Source organism: Panulirus ornatus, chromosome 61, assembly GCF_036320965.1.
Source record: "Panulirus ornatus isolate Po-2019 chromosome 61, ASM3632096v1, whole genome shotgun sequence".
Lineage (NCBI taxonomy): Eukaryota > Metazoa > Arthropoda > Malacostraca > Decapoda > Palinuridae > Panulirus > Panulirus ornatus.
The window spans coordinates 12,937,609-12,960,132 of record NC_092284.1 but is presented as its reverse complement, the minus strand read 5'-3'; the positions used below and the strand labels follow the sequence as shown (position 1 = coordinate 12,960,132).

At 43.6% G+C, this 22,524-nt stretch overlaps 1 long non-coding RNA gene across 2 annotated transcripts; it reads right to left on the bottom strand.

Moving 5' to 3' along the window:
• Positions 1-6,709: 6,709 nt before the first annotated feature.
• LOC139767400 (uncharacterized) lies at positions 6,710-22,081 on the bottom strand. Of its 2 annotated transcripts, XR_011717119.1 has the most exons (3): positions 21,579-22,081; positions 7,274-7,406; positions 6,710-6,750 (listed from the first exon to the last, which is right to left on the bottom strand). It is a non-coding gene; the product is annotated as an uncharacterized lncRNA (long non-coding RNA). The 2 variants fall into 2 exon arrangements; XR_011717118.1 differs by lacking the exon at positions 7,274-7,406.
• Between the last annotated feature and the right edge of the window lie 443 nt (positions 22,082-22,524).

The window sequence follows — 22,524 nt, the reverse complement described above, 5'->3', positions numbered from 1 at the left end:
CGCTGCCAAAGGCAATTACAGGGGCATAGAGGCATCAAAAGGGAAAGAAACATTTGGAAAGCTTACTTTAATGCCACTTTGGGGATGCCAAAGGGCAAGAGAATTGCATGGACGCATCGAAAAAATTAGAGGAAAATTGAATGATTAATCTAACTCCCCTTTGGCGTCTTCAAAGGCCTTTACAGGGGAATAGTGGAATCTAAAAGGAAAGACCCTAATTAAAAGTTTACTTAAAATACCCTTTGGGGGTGCCAAAGTCCAATACAGTTGAATGGTGGCATCCAAAAATAAAAAGACAAATTAAAGGTTTATTTTAAATCCCCTTTGGCGCCGCTAAAGGCAATTACAGGGGCATAGAGGCATCAAAAGGGAAAGAAACATTTGGAAAGCTTACTTTAATGCCACTTTGGGTATGCCAAAGGGCAAGAGAATTGCATGGACACTTCTAAAAATTTATAGGAAAATTGAAGGATTAATCTAACTCCCCTTTGGCGTCTTCAAAGGCATTTACAGGGGAATAGTGGCATCTGAAGGGAAAGAGACAAATTAAAAGATTACTTAAAAGACCGTTTAGGGGTGCCAAAGTCCAATACCTTTGCATGGTGGCATCCAAAAATAAATAGAAAAATTAAAGCTTTAGTTTAAATCCCCTTTGGCGCCACCAAAGGCAATTACAGGGGCATAGAGGCACCAATAGGGAAAGAAGCATCTGCAAAGCTTACCTTAATGCCACTTTGGGGATGCCAAAGTGCAAGGGAATTGCGTGGAGGCATCCAAAATCTTAGAGGAAAATTGAAGGATTAATCTAAATCCCATTTGGCGTCTTCAAAGTCCTTTAGAGGGGAGTAGTGGCATCTGAAGGGAAAGAGATAAATTAGAATTTTATATAAAAGACAGTTTAGGGGTGCCAAAGTCCAATACAGCTGCACGGTGGCATCCAAAATTAAAAAGACAATTTAAAGGTTTATTTTCAATCCCCTTTGGCGCTGCCAAAGGCAATTACAGGGGCATAGAGGCATCATAAGGGAAAGAAACATTTGGAAAGATTACTTTAATGCCACTTTGGGGATGCCAAAGGTCAAGACAATTGCGGTGAGGCATCCAAAAATTTAGAGAAAAATTGAAGGATTAATCTAAATCCCCTTTGGCGTCTTCAAAGGCCTTTACAGGGTAATAGTGGCATCTGAAGGGAAAGAGACAAATTAAAAGTTTACTTAACAGACCGTTTTGGGGTGCCAAAGTCTAATACCTTTGCATGGTGGCATCCAAAAACAAAAAGACAAATTAAAGGTTTATTTTCAATCCCCTTTGGCGCTGCCAAAGGCTATTACAGGGGCATAGAGGCATCAATAGGGAAAGAAACATTTCGAAAGCTTACTTTAATACCACTTTGGTGATGCCAAAGGGCAAGAGAATTGCGTGGAGACATCAAAAAATTTAGGGGAAAATTGAAGGATTAATCTAAATCCCCTTTGGCGTCTTCAAAGGCCTTTACAGGGTAATAGTGGCATCTGAATTGAAAGAGACAATTTAAAAGTTTACTTAACAGACCGTTTAGGGGTGCCAAAGTCTAATACCTTTGCATGGTGGCATCCGAAAACAAAAAGACAAATTAAAGATTTAGTTTAAATCCCCTTTGGCGCCGCCAAAGGCAATTACAGGGGAAGGGAGGCATCAAAAGGGAAAGAAACATTTCGAAAGCTTACCTTAATACCACTTTGGTGGTGCCAAAGGACAAGAGAATTGCGTGGAGACATCAAAAAATTTAGAGGAAAATTGAAGGATTAATCTAAATCCCCTTTGGCGTCTTCAAAGGCCTTTACAGGGGAATAGTGGCATCTGAAGGGAAAGACCTAATTAAAAGTTTACTTAAAATACCGTTTAGGGGTGCCAAAGTCCAATACCTTTGCATGGTGGCATCCAAAAATAAAAAGACAAATTAAAGATTTATTTTAAATCCCCTTTGGCGCCGCCAAAGGCAATTACAGGGGCATAGAGGCATCAAAAGGGAAAGAAACATTTGGAAAGCTTACTTTAATGCCACTTTGGGGATGCCAAAGGGCAAGAGAATTGCGTGAGGCATCCAAAAATTTAGAGAAAATTGAAGGATTAATCTAAATCCCCTTTGGCGTCTTCAAAGGCCTTTACAGGGGAATAGTGGCATCTAAAGGGAAAGACCCTAATTAAAAGTTTACTTAAAATACCGTTTGGGGTGCCAAAGTCCAATACAGTTGCATGGTGGCATCCAAAAATAAAAAGACAAATTAAAGATTTATTTTAAATCCCCTTTGGCGCCGCCAAAGGCAATTACAGGGGCATAGAGGCATCAAAAGGGAAAGAAACATTTGGAAAGCTTACTTTAATACCACTTTGGGGATGCCAAAGGTCAAGAGAATTGCTTGGAGACATCCAAAAATTTAGAGGAAAATTGAAGGATTAATCTAAATCCCCTTTGGCGTCTTCAAAGGCCTTTACAGGGGAATAGTGGCATCTGAAGGGAAAGAGACAAATTAAAAGTTTACTTAAAAGACCGTTTAGGGGTGCCAAAGTCCAATACCTTTGCATGGTGGCATCCAAAAATAAAAAGACAAATTAAAGCTTTATTTTAAATCCCCTTTGGCGCCACCAAAGGCAATTACAGGGGCATAGAGGCATCAAAAGGGAAAGAAACATCTGCAAAGCTTACTTTAATGCCACTTTGGGGATGCCAAAGGGCAAGAGAATTGCGTGGAGGCATCCAAAAATCTTAGAGGAAAATTGAAGGATTAATCTAAATCCCCTTTGGCGTCTTCAAAGGCCTTTACAGGGGAATAGTGGCATCTGAAGGGAAAGAGACTAAATTAAAATTTTACTTAAAAGACCGTTTAGGGGTGCCAAAGTCCAATACAGCTGCACTGGTGGCATCCAAAAATAAAAAGACAAATTAAAGGTTTATTTTCAATCCCCTTTGGCGCCGCCAAAGGCAATTACAGGGGCATAGAGGCATCAAAAGGGAAAGAAACATTTGGAAAGCTTACTTTAATACCACTTTGGGGATGCCAAAGGTCAAGAGAATTGCGGTGAGGCATCCAAAAATTTAGAGAAAATTGAAGGATTAATCTAAATCCCCTTTGCGTCTTCAAAGGCCTTTACAGGGGAATAGTGGCATCTGAAGGGAAAGAGACAAATTAAAAGTTTACTTAACAGACCGTTTAGGGGTGCCAAAGTCCAATACCTTTGCATGGTGGCATCCAAAAATAAAAAGACAAATTAAAGATTTAGTTTAAATCCCCTTTGGCGCCGCCAAAGGCAATTACAGGGGCATAGAGGCATCAAAAGGGAAAGAAACATTTCGAAAGCTTACTTTAATACCACTTTGGGGATGCCAAAGGGCAAGAGAATTGCGTGGAGACATCAAAAAATTTAGAGGAAAATTGAAGGATTAATCTAAATCCCCTTTGGCGTCTTCAAAGGCCTTTACAGGGGAATAGTGGCATCTAAAGGGAAAGACCCTAATTAAAAGTTTACTTAAAATACCCTTTGGGGGTGCCAAAGTCCAATACAGTTGCATGGTGGCATCCAAAAATAAAAAGACAAATTAAAGGTTTATTTTAAATCCCCTTTGGCGCCGCCAAAGGCAATTACAGGGGCATAGAGGCATCAAAAGGGAAAGAAACATTTGAAAGCTTACTTTAATGCCACTTTGGGGATGCCAAAGGGCAAGAGAATTGCGTGGAGGCATCGAAAAATTTAGAGGAAAATTGAAGGATTAATCTAAATCCCCTTTGGCGTCTTCAAAGGCCTTTACAGGGGAATAGTGGCATCTGAAGGGAAAGAGACAAATTAAAAGTTTACTTAACAGACCGTTTAGGGGTGCCAAAGTCCAATACCTTTGTATGGTGGCATCCAAAAATAAAAAGACAAATCAAAGATTTAGTTTAAATCCCCTTTGGCGCCGCCAAAGGCAATTACATGGGCATAGAGGCTTCAAAAGGGAAAGAAACATTTTGAAAGCTTACTTTAATACCACTTTGGGGATGCCAGAGTGCAAGAGAATTGCGTGGAGACATCCAAAAATTTAGACGAAAATTGAAGGATTAATCTAAATCCCCTTTGGCGTCTTCAAAGGCCTTTACAGGGGAATAGTGGCATCTAAAGGGAAAGACCCTAATTAAAAGTTTACTTAAAATACCCTTTGGGGGTGCCAAAGTCCAATACAGTTGCATGGTGGCATCCAAAAATAAAAAGACAAATTAAAGGTTTATTTTAAATCCCCTTTGGCGCCGCCAAAGGCAATTACAGGGGCATAGAGGCATCAAAAGGGAAAGAAACATTTCGAAAGCTTACTTTAATGCCACTTTGGGGATGCCAAAAGGCAAGAGAATTGCGTGGAGACATCCAAAAATTTAAAGGAAAATTGAAGGATTAATCTAAATCCCCTTTGGCGTCTTCAAAGGCCTTTACAGGGGAATAGTGGCATCTGAAGGGAAAGAGACAAATTAAAAGTTTACTTAAAAGACCGTTTAGGGGTGCCAAAGTCCAATACCTTTGCATGGTGGCATCCAAAAATAAAAAGACAAATTAAAGCTTTATTTTAAATCCCCTTTGGCGCCACCAAAGGCAATTACAGGGGCATAGAGGCACCAATAGGGAAAGAAACATCTGCAAAGCTTACCTTAATGCCACTTTGGGGATGCCAAAGTGCAAGGGAATTGCGTGGAGGCATCCAAAATCTTAGAGGAAAATTGAAGGATTAATCTAAATCCCCTTTGGCGTCTTCAAAGGCCTTTACAGGGGAGTAGTGGCATCTGAAGGGAAAGAGAGAAATTAAAATTTTATATAAAAGACCGTTTAGGGGTGCCAAAGTCCAATACAGCTGCACGGTGGCATCCAAAATTAAGAAGACAAATTAAAGGTTTATTTTCAATCCCCTTTGTCGCCGCCAAAGGCAATTACAGAGGCATAGAGGCATCATAAGGGAAAGAAACATTTGGAAAGCTTACTTTAATACCACTTTGGGGATTCCAAAGGTCAAGAGATTTGCGGTGAGGCATCCAAAAATTTAGAGAAAAATTGAAGGATTAATCTAAATCCCCTTTCGCGTCTTCAAAGGCCTTTACAGGGGAATAGTGGCATCTGAAGGGAAAGAGACAAATTAAAAGTTACTTAACAGACCGCTCAGGGGTGCCAAAGTCCAATACCTTTGCATGGTGGCATCCAAAAACAAAAACACAAATTAAAGATTTAGATTAAATCCCCTTTGGCGCAGCCAAAGGCAATTGCAGGGGCATAGAGGCATCAAAAGGGAAAGAAAAATTTGGAAAGCTTACTTTAATACCACTTTGGGGATGCCAAAGGGCAAGAAAATTGCGTGGAGACATCAAAAAATTTAGAGGAAAATTGAAGGATTAATCTAAATCCACTTTGGCGTCTTCAAAGGCCTTTACAGGGGAATAGTGGTATCTACAGGGAAAGACCCTAATTAAAAGTTTACTTAAAAAACCCTTTGGGGGTGCCAAAGTCCAATACAGTTGCATGGTGGCATCCAAAAATAAAAAGACAAATTAAAGGTTTATTTTAAATCCCCTTTGGCGCCGTCAAAGGCAATTACAGGGGCATAGAGGCATCAAAAGGGAAAGAAACATTTGGAAAGCTTACTTTAATTCCACTTTGGGGATGCCAAAGGGCAAGAGAATTGCATGGGCGCATCGAAAAATTTAGAGGAAAATTGAAGGATTAATCTAAATCCCCTTGGGCGTCTTCTAAGGCCTTTACAGGGGAATAGTGGCATCTGAAGGGAGAGACAAATTAAAAGTTTACTTAACAGACCGTTTAGGGGTGCCAAATTCCAATACCTTTGCATGGTGGCATTTAAATATAAAAAGAGAAATTAAAGATTTAGTTTAAATACCCTTTGGTGCCGCCAAAGGCAATTACAGGGGCGTAGAGACATCAAAAGGGAAAGAAACATTTCGAAAGCTTACTTTAATACCACTTTGGGGTTGCCAAAGGGCAAGAGATTGCGTGGAGATATCCAAAAATTTAGAGGAAAATTGAAGGATTAATCTAAATCCCCTTTGGCGTCTTCAAAGGCCTTTACAGGGAATAGCGGCATCTAAAGGGAAAGACCCAAATTAAAAGTTTACTTAAAATATTCTTTGGGGGTGCCAACGTCCAATACAGTTGCATGGTGGCATCCAAAAATAAAAAGACAAATTAAAGGTTTATTTTAAATCCCCTTTGGCTCCGCCAAAGGCAATTAAAGGGGCATAGAGGCATCAAAAGGGAATGAAACATTTGGAAAGCTTACTTTAATGCCACTTTGGGGATGCCAAAGGGAAAGAGAATTGCATGGACGCATCGAGAAATTTAGAGGATAATTGAAGGATTAATCTAACTCCCCTTTGGCGTCTTCAAAGGCCCTTACAGGGGAATAGTGGCATCTGAAGGGAAAGAGAAAAATTAAAAGGTCACTTAAAAGACCGTTTAGGGGTGCCAAAGTACAATACCTTTGCATGGTGGCATCCAAAAATAAAAAGACAAATTAAAGCTTTATTTTAAATCCCCTTTGGCGCCACCAAAGGCAATTACAGGGGCATAGAGGCACCAATAGGGAAAGAAACATCTCCAAAGCTTACCTTAATGCCACTTTGGGGATGCCAAAGTGCAAGGGAATTACGTGGAGGCATCCAAAATCTTAAAGGAAAATTGAAGGATTAATCTAAATCCCCTTTGGCGTCTTCAAAGGCCTTTAGAGAGGAGTAGTGGCATCTGAAGGGAAAGAGATAAATTAAGATTTTATATAAAAGACCGTTTAGGGGTGCCAAATTCCAATACAGGTGCCCGGTGGCATCCAAAATTAAGAAGACAAATTAAAGGCTTATTTTCAATCCCCTTTGGCGCCGCCAAAGGCAATTACAGGGGCATAGACGCATCATAAGGGAAAGAAACATTTGGAAAGCTTACTTTAATGCCACTTTGGAGATGCCAAAGGTCAAGAGAATTGCGGTGAGGCATCCAAAAATTTAGAGAAAAATTGAAGGATTAATCTAAATCCCATTTGGCGTCTTCAAAGGCCTTTACAGGGGAATAGCGGCATCTAAAGGGAAAGATCCTAATTAAAAGTTTACTTAAAATACTCTTTGGGTGTCCCAAAGTCCAATACATTTGCATGGTGGCATCCAAAAATAAAAAGACAAATTAAAGGTTTATTTTAAATCCCCTTTGGCGCCGCCAAAGGCAATTACAGGGGCATAGAGGCATCAAAAGGGAAAGAAACATTTGGAAAGCTTACTTTAATGCCACTTTGGATATGCCAAAGGGCAAGAGAATTGCATGGACGCATCGAGAAATTTAGAGGAAAATCGAAGGATCAATCTAACTCCCCTTTGGCGTCTTCAAAGGCCTTTACAGGGGAATAGTGGCATCTGAAGGGAAAGAGAAAAATTAAAAGTTTACTTAACAGACCATTTAGGGGTGCCAAAGTCCAATACCTTTGCATGGTGGCATCCAAAAACAAAAAGACAAATTAAAGATTTAATCTAAATCCCCTTTGGTGCCGCCAAAGGCAATTGCAGGGGCATAGAGGCATCAAAAGGGAAAGAAACATTTGGAAAGCTTACTTTAATACCACTTTGGGGATGCCAAAGGGCAAGAGAATTGCGTGGAGACATCAAAAAATTTAGGGGAAAATTGAAGGATTAATCTAACTCCCCTTTGGCGGCTTCAAAGGCCTTTACAGGGGAATAGTGGCATCTACAGGGAAAGACCCTAATTAAAAGTTTACTTAAAATACTCTTTGGGGGTCCCAAAGTCCAATACAGTTGCATGGTGGCATCCAAAAATAAAAAGACAAATTAAAGGTTTATTTTAAATCCCCTTTGGAGCCGCCAAAGGCAATTACAGGGGCATAGAGGCAACAAAAGGGAAAGAAACATTTGGAAAGCTTACTTTAATGCCACTTCGGGGATGCCAAAGGGCAAGAAAATTGCATTGACGCATCGAAAAATTTAGAGGAAAATTGAAGGATTAATCTAACTCCCCTTTGGCGTCTTGAAATGATTTTACAGGTGAATAGTGGCATCTGAAGGTAAAGAGACAAATTAAAAGTTTACTTAACAGACCGTTTAGGGGTGTCAAAGTCGAATACCTTTGCATGGTGGCATTTAAAAATAAAAAGAATAATTAAAGCTTTAGTATAAATCCCCTTTGGTGCCACCAAAGGCAATTACAGGGTCATAGAGGCATCAAAAGGGAAAGAAACATTTCGAAAGCTTACTTTAATACCACTTTGGGGATGCCAAAGGGCAAGAGATTGCGTGGAGACATCCAAAAATTTAGAGGAAAATTGAAGGATTAATCTAAATCCCCTTTGGCGTCTTCAAAGGCCTTTACAGGGGAATAGTGGCATCTAAAGGGAAAGACCCTAATTAAAAGTTTACTTAAAATACCCTTTGGGGGTGCTAAAGTCCAATACAGTTGCATGGTGGCATCCAAAAATAAAAAGACAAATTAAAGGTTAGGTTAGGTTAGGTTAGGTTAGGTTAGGTTAGGAGGTGCATCAGAAGACAACCTGGAGGTACAGCAGAAGACAACCTGGAAGTGCAGGAGGCAGACTGGAGTTTTCAGCAAAAGACCTGAAGGTGCAGCAGAAGAGAACCTGGAGGTACAGCATAGGACAGTCTGAAAGTACAGCAGAAGGCAACTTGGAGGTATATCAGAAGACAACCTTGAGATGCAGCAGAAGACAACCTAGAAGTACAGCAGATGACGACCTGGAGGTACAGCAGCAGACAACGTATAGGTGCAGCAGCAGACAAACTGGAGGTGCAGCAGGAAAAAACTTGGAGGTGAAGCAAACAGTTTGAAGGTACAGCAAAAGACAACCTAGAGGTACAGCAGAAGACAACCTGAAGGTGAATCAAACAGCTTAAAGGTACAGCAGAAGGCAGCCATGAGGTACAGTAAAAGAGAACCTGGCGAAACAACAGAGCACAACCTGGAGGTGCAGCAGAAGATAACCCCAAGGCACAGCGGAAGACATGGAGGTACAGCAGAGCACAACCTAGATGTACAAGAGAAGATAACCTGGAGGTACAGGATCATGCAACCTGTAAGTGCAGCAGAAGATAACCTGAGTGTGGAGCAGAGGAAAACCTGGATTTACAGCAGAAGACAGCCTGGAGGTGCATCAGAAGACAACCTGGAGGTACAGGAGAAGAAAAGCTGGAGGTACAGCAGTATAAACATTTAAGTGTAGCAGAAGACAACCTGCAGGTGGAGCAGAGGACGGCCTAGAGGTACAGCAGCAGACAACCTGGAATTACAGCAGAAGACAACCTGGAGGTGCAGGAGAAACAAACCTGGAGGTGAAGCAAACAGCTTGAAGGTACAGCACAAGACAACCTAGTGGTACAGCAGTATAAAACCTGTAAGCGCAGCAGAAGATAACTTGAATGTGGAGCAGAGGATAAGCTCGAGTTACAGCCGAAGACAACCTGGAGGTGCATTAGACGACAACCTGGAGGTACAGGAGTAGAAAACCTGGAGGTACAGCAGAAGACAACCTGAAGTTGGAGCACAAGACAACCTGAAGATTCAGTAGAAGACAACCTGAAGATTCAGCATAAGACAACCTGAAGATTCAGCAGAAGACAACCTGAAGATTCAGCAGAAGACAACCTGAAGATTCAGCAGAAGACAACCTGAAGATTCAGCAGAAGACAACCTGAAGATTCAGCAGAAGACAACCTGAAGATTCAGCAGAAGACAACCTGAAGATTCAGCAGAAGACAACCTGAAGATTCAGCAGAAGACAACCAGGAGATACAGCAGCAGACAACCTGAAGATGGAGCAGTATATAACCAGGAGATACAGCAGCAGACAACTTGGAAGTAAAGCAGAAGACAACCTGGAGGTACAGCGGAAAACAACATTAATGTACAGCAGAGGACAACTTGGAGGTTCAAAAGAAGCCAACCTGGAAGTGCAGGAGGCAGACTGGAGTTTTCAGCAAAAGACCTGAAGGTGCAGCAGAAGAGAACCTGGAGGTACAGCATAGGACAGTCTGAAAGTACAGCAGAAGGCAACTTGGAGGTATATCAGAAGACAACCTTGAGATGCAGCAGAAGACAACCTAGAAGTACAGCAGATGACAACCTGGAGGTACAGCAGCAGACAACGTATAGGTGCAGCAGCAGACAAACTGGAGGTGCAGCAGGAAAAAACTTGGAGGTGAAGCAAATAGTTTGAAGGTACAGCAAAAGACAACCTAGAGGTACAGCAGAAGACAACCTGAAGGTGAATCAAACTGCTTAAAGGTACAGCAGAAGACAGCCATGAGTTACAGTTAAAGACAACCTGGAGAAACAGCAGAGCACAACCTGGAGGTACAGCAGAAGATAACCCCGAGGTACAGCGGAAGACAACATGGAGGTACAGCAGAGCACAACCTAGATGTACAGCAGAAGATAACCTGGAGGTACAGCATCATACAACCTGTAAGTGTTAGCAGAAGATAACCTGAGTGTGGAGAAGAGGAAAACCTGGAGTTACAGCAGAAGACAGCCTGGAGGTGCATCAGAAGGCAACATGGAGGTACAGGAGAAGAAAAGCTGGAGGTACAGAAGCATAAAACCTGTAAGTGTAGCAGAAGACAACCTGAAGGTGGAGCAGAGGACAACCAGGAAGTGCAGCAGAAGACAACCAGAAGATGGAGCACAAGACAACCTGGAGGTGGAATAGATGTCAATCTAGTAGAAAAGAGCTCAACCTGAAGGTACAGAAAAAGACAAGCTGTAGGTGGAGCAGACTAACTGGAGGTACAGCAGAAAATGACATGAATGTAGAGCAGAGGACAAGACAACTTGGAGGTTCAACAGAAAAGAACCTGGAAGTATAGCAGACGACAACCTGGAGGTGCAGCAGAGGACAACCTGAAGATACAGCAGAAGACAACCTGGAGGTACAGCAGAAGACAACCTGGAAGTGCAGGAGGCAGACTGGAGTTTTCAGCAAAAGACCTGAAGGTGCAGCAGAAGAGAACCTGGAGGTACAGCATAGGACAGTCTGAAAGTACAGCAGAAGGCAACTTGGAGGTATATCAGAAGACAACCTTGAGATGCAGCAGAAGACAACCTAGAAGTACAGCAGATGACAACCTGGAGGTACAGCAGCAGACAACGTATAGGTGCAGCAGCAGACAAACTGGAGGTGCAGCAGGAAAAAACTTGGAGGTGAAGCAAATAGTTTGAAGGTACAGCAAAAGACAACCTAGAGGTACAGCAGAAGACAACCTGAAGGTGAATCAAACAGCTTAAAGGTACAGCAGAAGGCAGCCATGAGGTACAGTAAAAGAGAACCTGGCGAAACAACAGAGCACAACCTGGAGGTGCAGCAGAAGATAACCCCAAGGCACAGCGGAAGACATGGAGGTACAGCAGAGCACAACCTAGATGTACAAGAGAAGATAACCTGGAGGTACAGGATCATGCAACCTGTAAGTGCAGCAGAAGATAACCTGAGTGTGGAGCAGAGGAAAACCTGGATTTACAGCAGAAGACAGCCTGGAGGTGCATCAGAAGACAACCTGGAGGTACAGGAGAAGAAAAGCTGGAGGTACAGCAGTATAAACATTTAAGTGTAGCAGAAGACAACCTGCAGGTGGAGCAGAGGACGGCCTAGAGGTACAGCAGCAGACAACCTGGAATTACAGCAGAAGACAACCTGGAGGTGCAGGAGAAACAAACCTGGAGGTGAAGCAAACAGCTTGAAGGTACAGCACAAGACAACCTAGTGGTACAGCAGTATAAAACCTGTAAGCGCAGCAGAAGATAACTTGAATGTGGAGCAGAGGATAAGCTCGAGTTACAGCCGAAGACAACCTGGAGGTGCATTAGACGACAACCTGGAGGTACAGGAGTAGAAAACCTGGAGGTACAGCAGAAGACAACCTGAAGTTGGAGCACAAGACAACCTGAAGATTCAGTAGAAGACAACCTGAAGATTCAGCATAAGACAACCTGAAGATTCAGCAGAAGACAACCTGAAGATTCAGCAGAAGACAACCTGAAGATTCAGCATAAGACAACCTGAAGATTCAGCAGAAGACAACCTGAAGATTCAGCAGAAGACAACCTGAAGATTCAGCAGAAGACAACCTGAAGATTCAGCAGAAGACAACCTGAAGATTCAGCAGAAGACAACCAGGAGATACAGCAGCAGACAACCTGAAGATGGAGCAGTATATAACCAGGAGATACAGCAGCAGACAACTTGGAAGTAAAGCAGAAGACAACCTGGAGGTACAGCGGAAAACAACATTAATGTACAGCAGAGGACAACTTGGAGGTTCAAAAGAAGCCAACCTGGAAGTGCAGGAGGCAGACTGGAGTTTTCAGCAAAAGACCTGAAGGTGCAGCAGAAGAGAACCTGGAGGTACAGCATAGGACAGTCTGAAAGTACAGCAGAAGGCAACTTGGAGGTATATCAGAAGACAACCTTGAGATGCAGCAGAAGACAACCTAGAAGTACAGCAGATGACAACCTGGAGGTACAGCAGCAGACAACGTATAGGTGCAGCAGCAGACAAACTGGAGGTGCAGCAGGAAAAAACTTGGAGGTGAAGCAAATAGTTTGAAGGTACAGCAAAAGACAACCTAGAGGTACAGCAGAAGACAACCTGAAGGTGAATCAAACTGCTTAAAGGTACAGCAGAAGACAGCCATGAGTTACAGTTAAAGACAACCTGGAGAAACAGCAGAGCACAACCTGGAGGTACAGCAGAAGATAACCCCGAGGTACAGCGGAAGACAACATGGAGGTACAGCAGAGCACAACCTAGATGTACAGCAGAAGATAACCTGGAGGTACAGCATCATACAACCTGTAAGTGTTAGCAGAAGATAACCTGAGTGTGGAGAAGAGGAAAACCTGGAGTTACAGCAGAAGACAGCCTGGAGGTGCATCAGAAGGCAACATGGAGGTACAGGAGAAGAAAAGCTGGAGGTACAGAAGCATAAAACCTGTAAGTGTAGCAGAAGACAACCTGAAGGTGGAGCAGAGGACAACCAGGAAGTGCAGCAGAAGACAACCAGAAGATGGAGCACAAGACAACCTGGAGGTGGAATAGATGTCAATCTAGAGGTAGAAAAGAGCTCAACCTGAAGGTACAGAAGAAGACAAGCTGTAGGTGGAGCAGACTAACTGGAGGTACAGCAGAAAATGACATGAATGTAGAGCAGAGGACAACTTGGAGGTTCAACAGAAAAGAACCTGGAAGTATAGCAGACGACAACCTGGAGGTGCAGCAGAGGACAACCTGAAGATACAGCAGAAGACAACCTGGAGGTACAGCAGAAGACAACCTGGAAGTGCAGGAGGCAGACTGGAGTTTTCAGCAAAAGACCTGAAGGTGCAGCAGAAGAGAACCTGGAGGTACAGCATAGGACAGTCTGAAAGTACAGCAGAAGGCAACTTGGAGGTATATCAGAAGACAACCTTGAGATGCAGCAGAAGACAACCTAGAAGTACAGCAGATGACAACCTGGAGGTACAGCAGCAGACAACGTATAGGTGCAGCAGCAGACAAACTGGAGGTGCAGCAGGAAAAAACTTGGAGGTGAAGCAAATAGTTTGAAGGTACAGCAAAAGACAACCTAGAGGTACAGCAGAAGACAACCTGAAGGTGAATCAAACAGCTTAAAGGTACAGCAGAAGGCAGCCATGAGGTACAGTAAAAGAGAACCTGGAGAAACAACAGAGCACAACCTGGAGGTGCAGCAGAAGATAACCCCAAGGCACAGCGGAAGACATGGAGGTACAGCAGAGCACAACCTAGATGTACAAGAGAAGATAACCTGGAGGTACAGGATCATGCAACCTGTAAGTGCAGCAGAAGATAACCTGAGTGTGGAGCAGAGGAAAACCTGGATTTACAGCAGAAGACAGCCTGGAGGTGCATCAGAAGACAACCTGGAGGTACAGGAGAAGAAAAGCTGGAGGTACAGCAGTATAAACATGTAAGTGTAGCAGAAGACAACCTGCAGGTGGAGCAGAGGACGGCCTAGAGGTACAGCAGCAGACAACCTGGAATTACAGCAGAAGACAACCTGGAGGTGCAGGAGAAACAAACCTGGAGGTGAAGCAAACAGCTTGAAGGTACAGCACAAGACAACCTAGTGGTACAGCAGTATAAAACCTGTAAGCGCAGCAGAAGATAACTTGAATGTGGAGCAGAGGATAAGCTCGAGTTACAGCCGAAGACAACCTGGAGGTGCATTAGACGACAACCTGGAGGTACAGGAGTAGAAAACCTGGAGGTACAGCAGAAGACAACCTGAAGTTGGAGCACAAGACAACCTGAAGATTCAGTAGAAGACAACCTGAAGATTCAGCATAAGACAACCTGAAGATTCAGCAGAAGACAACCTGAAGATTCAGCAGAAGACAACCTGAAGATTCAGCAGAAGACAACCTGAAGATTCAGCAGAAGACAACCTGAAGATTCAGCAGAAGACAACCTGAAGATTCAGCAGAAGACAACCTGAAGATTCAGCAGAAGACAACCTGAAGATTCAGCAGAAGACAACCAGGAGATACAGCAGCAGACAACCTGAAGATGGAGCAGAATATAACCAGGAGATACAGCAGCAGACAACTTGGAAGTAAAGCAGAAGACAACCTGGAGGTACAGCGGAAAACAACATTAATGTACAGCAGAGGACAACTTGGAGGTTCAAAAGAAGCCAACCTGGAAGTGCAGGAGGCAGACTGGAGTTTTCAGCAAAAGACCTGAAGGTGCAGCAGAAGAGAACCTGGAGGTACAGCATAGGACAGTCTGAAAGTACAGCAGAAGGCAACTTGGAGGTATATCAGAAGACAACCTTGAGATGCAGCAGAAGACAACCTAGAAGTACAGCAGATGACAACCTGGAGGTACAGCAGCAGACAACGTATAGGTGCAGCAGCAGACAAACTGGAGGTGCAGCAGGAAAAAACTTGGAGGTGAAGCAAATAGTTTAAAGGTACAGCAAAAGACAACCTAGAGGTACAGCAGAAGACAACCTGAAGGTGAATCAAACTGCTTAAAGGTACAGCAGAAGACAGCCATGAGTTACAGTTAAAGACAACCTGGAGAAACAGCAGAGCACAACCTGGAGGTACAGCAGAAGATAACCCCGAGGTACAGCGGAAGACAACATGGAGGTACAGCAGAGCACAACCTAGATGTACAGCAGAAGATAACCTGGAGGTACAGCATCATACAACCTGTAAGTGTTAGCAGAAGATAACCTGAGTGTGGAGAAGAGGAAAACCTGGAGTTACAGCAGAAGACAGCCTGGAGGTGCATCAGAAGGCAACATGGAGGTACGGGAGAAGAAAAGCTGGAGGTACAGAAGCATAAAACCTGTAAGTGTAGCAGAAGACAACCTGAAGGTGGAGCAGAGGACAACCAGGAAGTGCAGCAGAAGACAACCAGAAGATGGAGCACAAGACAACCTGGAGGTGGAATAGATGTCAATCTAGAGGTAGAAAAGAGCTCAACCTGAAGGTACAGCAGAAGACAAGCTGTAGGTGGAGCAGACTAACTGGAGGTACAGCAGAAAATGACATGAATGTAGAGCAGAGGACAACTTGGAGGTTCAACAGAAAAGAACCTGGAAGTACAGCAGACGACAACCTGGAGGTGCAGCAGAGGACAACCTGAAGATACAGCAGAAGACAACCTGGAGGTACAGCAGAAGACAACCTGGAAGTGCAGGAGGCAGACTGGAGTTTTCAGCAAAAGACCTGAAGGTGCAGCAGAAGAGAACCTGGAGGTACAGCATAGGACAGTCTGAAAGTACAGCAGAAGGCAACTTGGAGGTATATCAGAAGACAACCTTGAGATGCAGCAGAAGACAACCTAGAAGTACAGCAGATGACAACCTGGAGGTACAGCAGCAGACAACGTATAGGTGCAGCAGCAGACAAACTGGAGGTGCAGCAGGAAAAAACTTGGAGGTGAAGCAAATAGTTTGAAGGTACAGCAAAAGACAACCTAGAGGTACAGCAGAAGACAACCTGAAGGTGAATCAAACAGCTTAAAGGTACAGCAGAAGGCAGCCATGAGGTACAGTAAAAGAGAACCTGGAGAAACAACAGAGCACAACCTGGAGGTGCAGCAGAAGATAACCCCAAGGCACAGCGGAAGACATGGAGGTACAGCAGAGCACAACCTAGATGTACAAGAGAAGATAACCTGGAGGTACAGGATCATGCAACCTGTAAGTGCAGCAGAAGATAACCTGAGTGTGGAGCAGAGGAAAACCTGGATTTACAGCAGAAGACAGCCTGGAGGTGCATCAGAAGACAACCTGGAGGTACAGGAGAAGAAAAGCTGGAGGTACAGCAGTATAAACATTTAAGTGTAGCAGAAGACAACCTGCAGGTGGAGCAGAGGACGGCCTAGAGGTACAGCAGCAGACAACCTGGAATTACAGCAGAAGACAACCTGGAGGTGCAGGAGAAACAAACCTGGAGGTGAAGCAAACAGCTTGAAGGTACAGCACAAGACAACCTAGTGGTACAGCAGTATAAAACCTGTAAGCGCAGCAGAAGATAACTTGAATGTGGAGCAGAGGATAAGCTCGAGTTACAGCCGAAGACAACCTGGAGGTGCATTAGACGACAACCTGGAGGTACAGGAGTAGAAAACCTGGAGGTACAGCAGAAGACAACCTGAAGTTGGAGCACAAGACAACCTGAAGATTCAGTAGAAGACAACCTGAAGATTCAGGAAAATCCAACCTGGAGGTGCAGCAGAAGACAACCTGAAGATTCAGCATAAGACAACCTGAAGATTCAGCATAAGACAACCTGAAGATTCAGCAGAAGACAACCTGAAGATTCAGCAGAAGACAACCTGAAGATTCAGCAGAAGACAACCTGAAGATTCAGCAGAAGACAACCTGAAGATTCAGCAGAAGACAACCTGAAGATTCAGCAGAAGACAACCTGAAGATTCAGCAGAAGACAACCTGAAGATTCAGCAGAAGACAACCTGAAGATTCAGCAGAAGACAACCAGGAGATACAGCAGCAGACAACCTGAAGATGGAGCAGTATATAACCAGGAGATACAGCAGCAGACAACTTGGAAGTAAAGCAGAAGACAACCTGGAGGTACAGCGGAAAACAACATTAATGTACAGCAGAGGACAACTTGGAGGTTCAAAAGAAGCCAACCTGGAAGTGCAGGAGGCAGACTGGAGTTTTCAGCAAAAGACCTGAAGGTGCAGCAGAAGAGAACCTGGAGGTACAGCATAGGACAGTCTGAAAGTACAGCAGAAGGCAACTTGGAGGTATATCAGAAGACAACCTTGAGATGCAGCAGAAGACAACCTAGAAGTACAGCAGATGACAACCTGGAGGTACAGCAGCAGACAACGTATAGGTGCAGCAGCAGACAAACTGGAGGTGCAGCAGGAAAAAACTTGGAGGTGAAGCAAATAGTTTGAAGGTACAGCAAAAGACAACCTAGAGGTACAGCAGAAGACAACCTGAAGGTGAATCAAACAGCTTAAAGGTACAGCAGAAGGCAGCCATGAGGTACAGTAAAAGAGAACCTGGAGAAACAACAGAGCACAACCTGGAGGTGCAGCAGAAGATAACCCCAAGGCACAGCGGAAGACATGGAGGTACAGCAGAGCACAACCTAGATGTACAAGAGAAGATAACCTGGAGGTACAGGATCATGCAACCTGTAAGTGCAGCAGAAGATAACCTGAGTGTGGAGCAGAGGAAAACCTGGATTTACAGCAGAAGACAGCCTGGAGGTGCATCAGAAGACAACCTGGAGGTACAGGAGAAGAAAAGCTGGAGGTACAGCAGTATAAACATGTAAGTGTAGCAGAAGACAACCTGCAGGTGGAGCAGAGGACGGCCTAGAGGTACAGCAGCAGACAACCTGGAATTACAGCAGAAGACAACCTGGAGGTGCAGGAGAAACAAACCTGGAGGTGAAGCAAACAGCTTGAAGGTACAGCACAAGACAACCTAGTGGTACAGCAGTATAAAACCTGTAAGCGCAGCAGAAGATAACTTGAATGTGGAGCAGAGGATAAGCTCGAGTTACAGCCGAAGACAACCTGGAGGTGCATTAGACGACAACCTGGAGGTACAGGAGTAGAAAACCTGGAGGTACAGCAGAAGACAACCTGAAGGTGCAGCAGAAGACAACCTGAAGATGCAGCAGAAAACAACCTGAAGATGCAGCAGAAGACAACCTGAAGATACAGCAGAAAATAACCTGAAGGTAAAGCAGAAGACAACCTGGAGGTGCAGCAGACAAACTGGAGGTACAGCAGAAAACAACTTGATTGTACAACAGAGGACAACTTGGAGGTTCAACAGGAGACAATCTGGAAGTGCAGGAGACAGACTGGAGGTTTAGCAAAAAACCTGAAGGTGCAGCAGAAGAGAACCTGGAGGTACAGCAGAGGACAATATGGAAGTACAGAAGACAACCTGGAAATGCAGCAGAAGACAACCTAGAGGTACAGCAGATGAGAACCTGGAGGTATAGCAGCAGACAACCTTGAAGTACAGCAGAAGAAAACCTGTAGGTGCAGCAACAGACAACGTGGAGGTGTTGCAGAAAAAAACCTGGAGGTGAAGCAAACAGCTTGAATATACAGCAGAAGACAATCTGAAGGTGAATCAAACAGCTTGAAGGTACAGCAGAAGACAACCCCGAGGTACAGCAGAAGATAACCTGGAGGTACAACAGAAGACAGCATGGAGGTACAGTAGAGCACAACCAGGAGGTACAGTATCAGACAACCTGGAGGTATGTATCAGACAACCTGGAGGTATATCAGCAGACAGCATGAAGGTACAGCAGTATACAACCTGTAAGTGCAGCAGAAGATGACCTGAAGTGGAGCAGAGGACAACTTGGAAGTACAGCAGAAGGCAACCTGAAGTTGGAGCAGAGGATATCTTAGAAATACAGCAGAAGACAACCTTGAAGTGCATCAAACTAACTGGAGGTACAGCAGAAAACAACTTGAATATACAGCAGAGGACAATTTGGAGGTTCAATAGAAGACAACCTGGAAGTGCAGGAGACAGACTGGAGGTTCAGTAAAAGACCTGAAGGTGCAGCAGAAGAGAACCTGGAGGTACAACAGAGGACAACCTGGAAGTATAGCAGAAGACAACTTGGAGGTACAGTAGAAGACAACCTGGATATGCAGCAGAAGACAACCTAGCGGTACAACAGAGGACAACCTGGAGGTACAGCAGCAGATATCCTGGAAATATAGCAGAAGAAAACCTGTAGATACAGCAGAAGACAACCTGGAGATGCAGCAGATAAAAATCTGGAGGTGAAGGAAACAGTTTGAAGGCACAGCAGAAGACAACCTAGAGGTACAGCAGAAGACATCCTGGAGGTGCAGCAGACATAAACCTGGAGGTGAAGCAAACAGCTTGAAGGTACAGCAGAAGACAACCTAGAGGTACAGCACTATACAACTTGTAAGTGCAGCAGAAGATACCCTGAAGGTGGAACAGAGGATAACCTAGAATTACATCCGAAGACAATCTGAAGATGGAGGAGAAGACAACCTGAAGGTGAAGCAGAGGACAACCTGGAGGTGCATCAGTAGACAACCTGGAGGTACAGGAGAAGAAAACCTGTAAGTGTTGCTGAAGACAACCTGAAGGTGGAGCGGAGGATAACCTAGATGTACAGCAGAAGACAATCTGGAGGTACAGCAGAAGACAGCCTCGAGGCACAGTAAAAGACAACCTGGAGGTACAGTAGAAGCAAAACCTGGAGGTGAAGCAAACAGCTTGAAGGTACAGCAGAAGACAACCTGAAGGTACATCAGAGCACAGCCTGGAGGTGCTGCAGAAGAGAAACCTGGAGGTGAAGGAAACAGCTTGAAGGTACAGCAGAAGACAACCTGAAAGTACATCAGAGGACAACCTGGAGGTGGAACAGAAGACCTCCTGGAGGTACAGCAGAGCACAACCTGGAGGTACAGCAGCAGACAACCTGTAGGTACAGCAGCAGACGACCTGGAGGTACAGCAGCAGACGACCTGTAGGTACAGCAGAAGAAGACCTGTAGGTACAGTAGAAGACGACCTGGAGGCACAGTAGAAGACGACCTGTAGGTACAGTAGAAGACAACCTGGAGGTACAGTAAAAGATAACCTGAAGGCACAGGACAAGACGACCTGTAGGTACAGTAGATGACCTCTAGGCATAGAAGACGACCTGTAGGTACAGTAGAAGACAACCTGTGGGTAGAGTAGAAGATGACCTGTGGGTAAAGTAGAAGACAACCTGGAGGTACAGTAGAAGATGACCTATAGGTACAGTAGTAGACGACCTGTAGGTACAGTAGAAGACAGAGGTAAAGTAGAAGATGACCTGTAAGTACAGTAGAAGACGACCTGTGGGTACAGTAGAATACGACCTGTAGGTACACTAGAAGACGACCTGTAGGTACACTAGAAGACGACCTGTAGGTACACTAGAAGACGACCTATAGGTACAGTAGAAGACGACCTGGAGGTACAATAGAAGACGACCTGTAAGTACAGCAGAATACGAAGATAAGGTACAGCAGAAGATGACCAGTAGTTACAGCGAAACACAACCTACAGGTACCGTTGAGGACATACTGTAGGTTCAATAAGAGGCAACAGGTTACTATATAGTAAGGCATATCAAGGGGTCATAAATAATGGCAGTATTGTTGAAAAAAAAAGAATTATCATTATATAAGATCCCATCTTATAACACGTTATAGGATACTATAAAGAGACTTAATATAAACCTTATACCACGAAACATATGAAAAACGTACACGTGAGTGAAATCCACTGGTCTAAAAGATAATGATAGACTCAGCCTATGTAACGCAGCACAGGAGGAAACATTAACAAAGAGTGAACTGTAAGAAATATATGATCAAATCTTCCTAACATTTCTATGCTGACGTCAAAACCATTTTGAAGTCGACGTCATCAGGCCGACCTAATCATGAAACAGTGACGTCAGAACATCAGGTGACGTCACCAACATATATAAATACAACGTGTAAAAAAAATTGAGATGAAAACGTGCTGGAATGCAGAAGCGTGTTAACAGGTCTGAGGCCTACGGCTCCCACCCTCCCACCCGCTCACGGTCTCGGTGTCTCCATGTACTTCACCCTACCAACCAAATATGTTGACGTCTTTTCTGATAATATACTCTCTATATCAGATAAAATTATCTATTTCTTCATGAAAATGGTCATACAAAGTTCATTTAGAGTTTCTTTTAAATAGACGTATATGAAAAAATATCTCGATACGTAATAACGTAATCAAAGTATATTCTTTATGCTCATATGTGAAAATGTACAGCTTCTACGTAATGTATAGATAACATAACTATTCACTCGTATCGTCTCTAAATTTCACCAGAAGTAAAGCATAATAAGGATTTGACGATGAATCTATATGGCAACAACTCCACCCACTTGCGTCCTGGGTTTCGTTCAGTGATTCACCGCCGGCGTCAAACATGTCTTATGATTTCAACGAAAACTTACTTACCTCGTCCAGGTCATGCAGCGTCCTCAGCATGACTTCTCTATCCAAATGTATAGCAGTATAATACTTTGACCTCCATTTGGCTGCCTCTTGTGACGAACGCTTGTTTGTGTGTGATCTTCATGGCATCGACAACTGAATGTTTACACTCTCTGAATGTCTTGTACACCAGATGAAGACGCTTTAGGATAATTAGCCATTGTTCTTATATCCACTGGTATGTCGACAGTTCTCACACCGTAACACTGTCAAAAAAATGGGTTTAAAACCATTGTACAAACACAGACACACACTGGATAAATCCTTAAGCCACCATTGCTCTGGGTCAACTGACATAAACATCTGACGTCACATATTTGAACGACGGAGAATGTATTTGAGAAGGATAACTACCCTAGATTACTATAGGTTTTATGAAGGCGTTAATATTGCCACCACTAAATCTATCTTATGATAAGCTCGTAACTTGTAAAGGAGAACGTGTAGAGAACGGTTAGGGTAAAAAAAAAGACTTCTCCTAGGTGACATATTAAGTAAAATGTGCTTAATAGTAAAGCGAACTTATACTGATAATGAAGTGCTTTGATTTTGATCATTGTATTAATATGTGTACTATCTTTTATGGTGTTATTGTGACCATTAACACCACCTTTTCGAATCTTCAAATTTCGGTGGAACCTATCATCTCTGCCGAAAATATCAGAAAATGTCATCAGAGGAGATATCAGACGCAGAGCAGGTGATTATTGTAACGCTATCTGATCGCTGAGGTAGAGTTCTATATATCACTTTCATGATAGACTGGCACCACACTAGTCTAGGAGAGTAACATTTTCCATACTGATCTTTTTCGATTGGACAGATATGCCAGCGGCGTGATCAAAGCGCTATCCTCTAGAGACGCAGATAACACGTATGACAGCCAGTGATAGAAAATATCAGAATTGAA